The sequence below is a fragment of the Adiantum capillus-veneris genome, chromosome 27 (genome assembly GCF_014529385.1).
Source record: "Adiantum capillus-veneris isolate H3 chromosome 27, ASM1452938v2, whole genome shotgun sequence".
NCBI classification, from domain to species: Eukaryota; Viridiplantae; Streptophyta; class Polypodiopsida; order Polypodiales; family Pteridaceae; genus Adiantum; species Adiantum capillus-veneris.
The window spans coordinates 58,958,701-58,966,546 of NC_140957.1; positions in this window are offsets into that span (position 1 = coordinate 58,958,701).

The window sequence follows — 7,846 nt, forward strand, 5'->3', positions numbered from 1 at the left end:
TGTGGGCCCAAGAAAATTGAGCACCATTGTTGCTCCCTTCTTGGATACATATGAGTGTTTTGTGGAGCGCGATTACCCCTAAGGCTTTCTTGGATGGCCTTGGTGAGATCTGCCAATGTCATCTCAGATATCGTTTGCTCTTTCACGATTGGCTTTATCTTCATTGGCTCATGCCCTGACGCTTGCGAGCTACTAGACTTCGGCTTGGCAGACACTCTTTCTCCTGCAATCATTAAATTATCCTCCAATTGGATTGCATTCATGGTGATTGCTTCCCAAGTAGTGATACCTCTAATGACTAGGCCATTATAGATACTTTCATGTCGTAGTCCCCTAATGAATCTATCGAGCAATTGGTTGTTGTTGAATCTCTCATTTGGATTGCATCGAGAATTCAAATTCTTTAGGCGACTAATGAAGTCTCTCACGGATTCACCTTCTTCTCGTTGGGCTTTCTGGAGCTGAGAGGCTACACCCCAAAGTACTCCCTCTCGTATGTGCTCTTTCAAGAACAATCTCCTAAGAGTAGAGTAGATCGTTTTCTCTTCTACTCTTAAGGTTCTATACCAATCTCCAGCCTTTCCGCTTAGGGTCAAACTCAAAGCCTTACACTTATGTAGCTCATTGTGCTCTTCCAAGGAATCGCACACATGTTCAAAGACTTCCATATGCTTTCTAGCATCTCCGTCTCCACTGAATTTTTGTGTGAGCTTAGCTACTTGAACTGCCTTGCTCCTAGGCTCTCTATCAGGTGCAGTACGCATGTTTTCCGCAATAGAGCGACCGATAGTTTGAGCAAATGCTGCCAAATCTCCTATTTGAGCAGGTATAATGGGTGTATGTGCTCCTGGAACCACATGTGAGATGGGAGTTGGCCTTGGCCTTGGCATATGCACGGCTCTTGGGTCCCATATTTCGTATGGTGGTGTACCAGACGGTGGTCCAAAGTTTACAGGCGTGGCCCTAGGCATAGGAGGTGCCTGATATGGCATGTTATTATTAAATGGCATGGCTCCACTTGTATAAGATCTTGGATAATGCCATTGTGGATTGTAAGCTCTTGGAATAATCGAAGGTGTAGGAGCTACATGAGGCTGAGGTACGACAGGTGCACATGATTGATACATACATGTAGGTATAGTTGGGGGCACTGTGCTACTAGGCATCGGCGCAGTGTTAACAAATGAACTCCATGGTGTATTTCTTGTCATTCTCACCACTGGGATATGCATGGTAGCCGTAGTGTCATTAAGAGAAAGATGAGCTGGATCTGGGAAGGTAAAGCTTCCACTTGTGGGCTCAGATTGTACTGAGGCTCCCGGCGAAACAACATATGGAGGATCAATGGGGCTCACTGAGGGAGTCTCCATTTGTGATAGGGTTGGTTGGTTGGCCTTTCCCGTATCCAAGAATCTCATTAGGCCTATTGAAGGCATGTTGATCCCTGTGTTCTGTCTTTCTAACTCGACAATCCTATGGAGGACATCACAGACTTTCTATTGTTGTTCATCTATGCTAGTAGCACCCGATGTGGATTGTAGAACATCTAACCAACCCACATGATAGGTGTGTCCTGTGTACCGATCAGTTAAAGCTTCTACTTGTAGGTCATACTCCCAATTTTCGTTTAGGAATATCCCATCTAGGCCTGGCGTGCTGGAGGTTTCCCTTGAAGTGGAAGCATTATTGCTCCCCATAGCTTGCCCCTCCGTGACTGCTACCTTGGGAGCACTCGGTTGCTCGGCTGGCATGATTTTTGTCATAGGAGCCTTTGCTTTCAGGGCTCGACTTTGTTCTAGCCTTCGTAGGTTCTCAATTTCCCTCTCCCTTGTTGCTTGCATATAGCATTCGATCTCTTGTACTTCGGCAAGACTCCTACCATCGGGTAGTAAAACCTCAGAGGGAGATAGTCCTAAAGGATCAGGAGGTGCAGTGGATGGAACATTCACATGCACACTCTCAAGAAGCATAGGGTCTATTTTAGGTATGAATGACGAATTTACTTCCCCACTCCCTTCATTTATTTCATTAACCGCATGTTTGGAGCGAGTAGCTCTACTAAGGGTCTCTTTTAAGCGGCTAAACACGCTGGACCCGGGCCGTGGGCCCATGGCATGCATCTCTTGACTTGAACTATCAGGGTTTGGTGTAGGATACCCCTCCATGACTTCGTAGTCAAAGGAAGAATCACTAGACGCGATATGAGGATCTTGGGTCGCGCTACCTTGAGTCCCGGCCGAAGGTCCAGAACCTAGGGTGGAGGAATAATGGGTGCCCGCGTAAATGGAGGCACTACCAATATGCTCGTGCTCTAACACTCGTCCAGAGCGTAGGTTCATATGACTTGGATCCCCTAGAAGTGTCAGTGAGGGCCCGTGAAGGCTGCTCACCTAGTAATTTTGGGTGTTTTGCAACCCAAGTCTTTTCTTATTTATTTATTTTTTGATTTTTTGGTCCTTTTTTTTTGACCCAGCTATAGAATAGAACGTATGATAGCTCAAAACGAGCGTCTCGGTCAGAGGGACGTGCCGTGCTTTACAGCCCTCCGTTTGGACACTTTATGCCCTCGGAATCCCTAAAACCATCAATTTCTAGTAGGGAACTAGGCCCAAATTAGAAAGTCTAAGGATGCAAGTGGGAAGAGAAGGGAGGAGAGTGGAGGACTTGCCCCACATGCTCTCATTCCCTCTTGAGGGGGTAGGGTATATATATAAGAGTGAGTCTAGTGTAATTCATAAGACTGAGAACTGAGGCCTGGGCCTGGGCTTGGGCTTGGGCAAACGATCCCGATCAAAATTTTAGTGTAGCCCCCCAGTCACTCACGCTTAAATATTTTTGGTTTTTTTTTTTTTGTTGTTGTTGTAAAGGCGACGACCGCGCGCGGTTTAGGTGACCCTTTCTTGGCCACACACACTGTCACCTACCTAACCTCCCAGTCAACAGCTCACAGCTCACAGACAGCTCACTACCTTATCTACTTACTAACAATGCTGCTAACCACTGACTAATCTGTTAACTGCTTACTGACAGTGAGCTAACTGTCCACCTACTTCCTCTCTCACTACCTTACTGTGCAAAGACTGTGTGCAGCCAAACCTTGACAGAAAACTGTGTACAGATTGTGTGCAAGCAGAAATTGCTAACTGCCTTCCTACTTATTCATTCACTGCAAACAAGCTAACGACTACTAATTGTGCAAAGACTGTGTGCAAACAGAAAACACAACATTATGCAGAAATCACAGAACTTGCAGACAACACAGAAATTAACAACTTGCAGAAAAACAACTCATTCCTCTTCCTCTTCTTTCCTACTACAAACAACTCATAGGAGAAGCACAAAGTGCCACTTGGGCTTAGTGCAGGGCGATTCCCCGGCAACGGCGCCAAAAATGTGCGCTCCTTGCCGCACTGTCGAAGCAAGGGACTTGCCGATACACCGTGTGCGAGCCACAAATGGCTCCAAGCACACAACAAGACTAATCTAGCAAGATCAAGAGAGCAAAGGGTGTGTCACTCACCGCTCTACGCTCGCCTTCGTGGTGGATTCCACGCCGCGATGAAGAAGAAGCTGCAGTCGTGCCGCGCTCAACCGCTTCGCCGCCGTCGTGCCTTCGTAATGCTCGATCGCACACACACACACACTCCCCTCTCTCTCTCTCTCTCTCTCTCTCTCTCACACACACACACACACACACACACACACACACATACACACACACACAAGGAGGTGAAAATGAAGAAGATGGAGATGGAGATGGAGATGGAGATGGAGATGGAGATGGAGCAAGAGCAAGAGCACTCTTCTATTGCACAAATGAGAGAATAAGTGAATTTTAGGTTTAGTTGGCTTTTATATGAGCTCACCCCATTCACACTTGGGCGCCCATGCTTGGCCAACTAATCCCTTGAATGTCCCAGTTAGAGTGCGCCTCTCATCGGCGATCACTCTTACCCTTTTCCTATTGGACCGACAAGCCCGGTACCTGACTCTACCAAATACATAATACACGTCCGTGAGCCGTGAGGGTTAACAATATGATATCTGAGCAGAGGCTTAAACCTTTGTTAGATATGGAGAAGCAGGTTTTGAATCAAGAGGAGTTAGATATCAATGGAGTATTGATGTCAGAAGGGGATGTGCAGGTACTTAGGGCAGCAATTGAAGAGTACAATGCAAGAGGCATGGACAGCAATGAAGGAGAGATTGACCACTGTCTTGAAGCAGCCCTATAAAATGGTCAAAATTGGTTTTGTTAGTACACATGAAGCTGACTTGATGATGGAGGTGGAACAGCTCAAGAAGGAAAGAGAGCATTGAATTAAGTAGGTCCAAGAACTGAAAGCAAAACAGAAGGAAAAGGTGGTAGTTGAAGAGGAGCAGCAGAAATCAGACTTAGCTGAATGTTCAAAAAACCCATTGCAGGAGATGGAAGATCAAGAGTCAGAGCAGAAAGTGAATGTGAAGTCTAAATTAGAGTTACATGACATTGAGTTAGTAGATTTTACAATCCAAGTTAATGACAATTCTCAACAGGTGGAGGCTTCGTTTGATGCAGTTGTTGCAGTTCTAAAGCTACTGAGAAGTGAATAATGCTTTAGCGGTTATAGATTGAGTAGAATATGTAATTTTTGAAGCTGTTTTGTTCATACTTTGTTTTGGATCAAGGGATATGTGAATCCGTGTCGGATTTCTTCAAAATCCACCACCGAGACGTGCCATGTGTTGAAAGGGTAATAGAATGATCAGAATAGTGCTCAGTCGGATTATGTAATGCTGCTCGGAATTAGTCTTGGCCGGAATATGGTTAGGTCGGATTTTGCTTAGTCGGATATGTATGCCAAGAACATTCAGTTAGACAGTTGTAACTCTTTCTATGGTAGAAGTCGTGGGTAACAAACACACAAGAGTTGAGATGTAACTAAGCTTTTGATCAATGGATTTTTCTTACTGTGTCTAATCTTCTTCTCTTTGCTCTGACTTTGCTTTGTCTGAAGTTGTGTGATTTTGTTCACTAATGAGTGTGATTATGGAGTGAAGTTTGATTCTCTGTGGAGAGTATGTATGTTGAGAGAGATCATTGTGTTGTTGAACCCCAACACAAGGAGGGGTTGGAAACGGGGTTCTAGAGAGAGATTTTTTCTTTTGACTGGGGACTAGTTTTGGGGGGGCTTTGGATAGTAAAAAATGATGTTTCAAAGTTTTTGAAAAAATTTGAGTTTTAGGGTGTTTTGGTGCACGTTTTAACTTTTTGAGGTCAAAAAATGCTTTTATGACCATAAAACAGATTAAGGGGGGTTTTAAGAAGATAAGATTTGAGTTTTGAAAATTTTTCAAAACCAGATAAAAAAGGAGGGAAGTTGGAGGTTCCATATGCCCCCCACCTTCTCACTAGGTAAGAGGCCATTAAGAAGTGTAAGACTACTTTGTCCCCCTACTTTTTTGAGGGCATAGAGTGTGTCCACCACCCTCTTCTCATTGGCTAGCCTCTAATTAACCTTAATCCCAAAGGGCCCCTAGAGGGTTCATATTTTTCCTAATGTGGTCGCTTTAGTTTGGGTGGCCATTTGTTGCTTCGTCGTATGGACTGGTTGGTCTACAAGTTTTTCCTTTTCTGCTCAGTATGGGTATGAGTGCTAGCTGATTTTTGAGTTCTGGCTTTGAACCCCTTGATCAGTTCTAGAGTTCTGGGCTTCTTAACAGTAGAGCTAGTGGTTGTGTCAGTAGCAGGGTGTTTCTCCCCAACTAGCTCCTTGCCCTTGCCTTTGTCCTCAGATGGCTTGGCTGGACTTTCTTTTGCCTCTGAACCCGCCCTATCTGAACCAATTCTATCCTCCATTTCTTCATCAGATGAATCTAAATTGATTCTTTTTTCTCTTGAAGTAGACATTCTGTCCCAAATTGCTTAAATAGTAACAGGTACATTAGGTAAGCTGGCCCAATCGACAAACTGCCAAACATTTTGGATTTGTCCTTAGCAGTATGCCCAATGACACTACTATACAAACACTGTGTAATGTTTATATTGGCTTCTGGGTCTAACACTTTGACCAGTAGCATTGCAAACAGCTTTTTTGACAAATATGTGGGGTTATTTTTCAGACTGATAGTCTTAGCGATGAATCTGTACAATGCACTGTGCTCAAGTGCTGTTATTGGAATACCTTGAGTACCATCTTTTTGCTTCTTCTTGGCCTGATCATCTTCTTTTAGATACTGGCTGACTTCCTCAATCGTTGCTAGTGTGGCTTTTTCAACATTGGGGAGTTTGAAAATATGTGTCAGCTCTCTAGCAGTCAACTCAAGCTTGCAACCATGAATGACTATAGTACTCTTTTCTATTTTGTATGTAGCGAGTACATGTTTTGTGATTTGTCCATCAAAGGGAAGTGATGTGCATGGCTTCCACTATGACTTATAAGCCCCATAGTTTGAGTAGAGCTTGCTCACTTTCTATGAAGACATATTTTTCTATTTTCATGTTCGATTTCTTTGGTCCCAGTTTGGACTGGTAGAGCAGAGCTAAGTCACCTATGTGGAACTCTCTAACCTTGATCCTATTGTCATGCCAATTCTTCCTTCTTTGTTGCACCACTTCTTGTTTCAATATATCCCTTTGTTGTATCTCACCTAGCTGTAGTAGGTCATCCATCCGTTGCTTCAGGTTCTTATTAACATCCATCCCATGTTCAATTGCCAGTCGTAAACTTGGAATTACAAATTCCATGGGCACTAGTGCTTCTGTTCCATAAACCAATTTCAATGGAGTCATTCCTGTAGTGACTTTGTAAGCAGTTTGGTAGGCCCATAGTGTTATCTGAAGTCTGGAGTGTCACTGGTGTGGTTCCTTCTGAACAATTTTCGTAAGGATGGTTTAATAATTGCTTCCAGCCTTGCCATTACATGTAGGATAATATGGCATTGACTTCATGTGTTTGATTGAAAGCATCTCCATGAGAATTTCCATCGTATCATTAATGAAATGAGTGCCCTGGCTTGCCACTATTTCAAAAGGATAGCTATATCTACACATGATATTCTCAAAGATAAATGAAGCAATAGACCTAGCAGTATTATGTGGAAGAGATTAGCCTCCACCCATTTGTTGACACAACATGTAGCCATATTGATGTACTTGTTCTTTCGGGGAAATACCTTCTTGAATCGTCCAATGAAGTCAAGTCCCCATTTTATAAAAACTCCCAGAGGTGGCTGAACTGGAGTCAGCAGTGTCATGTCAGTTGTTGTAGGTCTACCCATCCTTTGGCATATATCACATGTTTTACAAAAAGCTATGACATCTGTCATCATGGATTGCCACCATAATCCAGCTCGAAGGATTTTCTTAGATGTGATGTCAGTTGAAAAATGACGTCCACCTGCATCACCATAGGGGACCCCCGGCCCCCCCACCGGGCCGACGGTCCCCTGCCCCCAATCGTACCTAGCTAGGTATGCGGTGCCTCTGTCATAATAATCAATATCTAATTCTCCTAAATGATTTTCTCATATTAAACTGATCATTTAATGTGGGGAAGTGCCAAGGGAGAAAAAGCTAGAATATTGGTTAAGTTAGCAGACCGGCCACAGTAGGGATCCAAAGGAGGGAAAATAGGGATCCAAAGGGGGGGCCATCTGCAAAAGAACCATGTGAAACAATGGGCCAAAAAGACCCTAAGGTTCAGCCCATTAAGACTTCCAAAATGCTAAGGTTCCAAAATTCAAAGGTTGTGTCCAAAGGTCAACCCTAGGGAAAATTGGATGCTTAGTGTGTGCCAAAAAAGTCTTTCTATATCCCTACATGGGAGGGGGCGAGCCCCAAAGCTAGGGGATGAGAGAGAAAGCC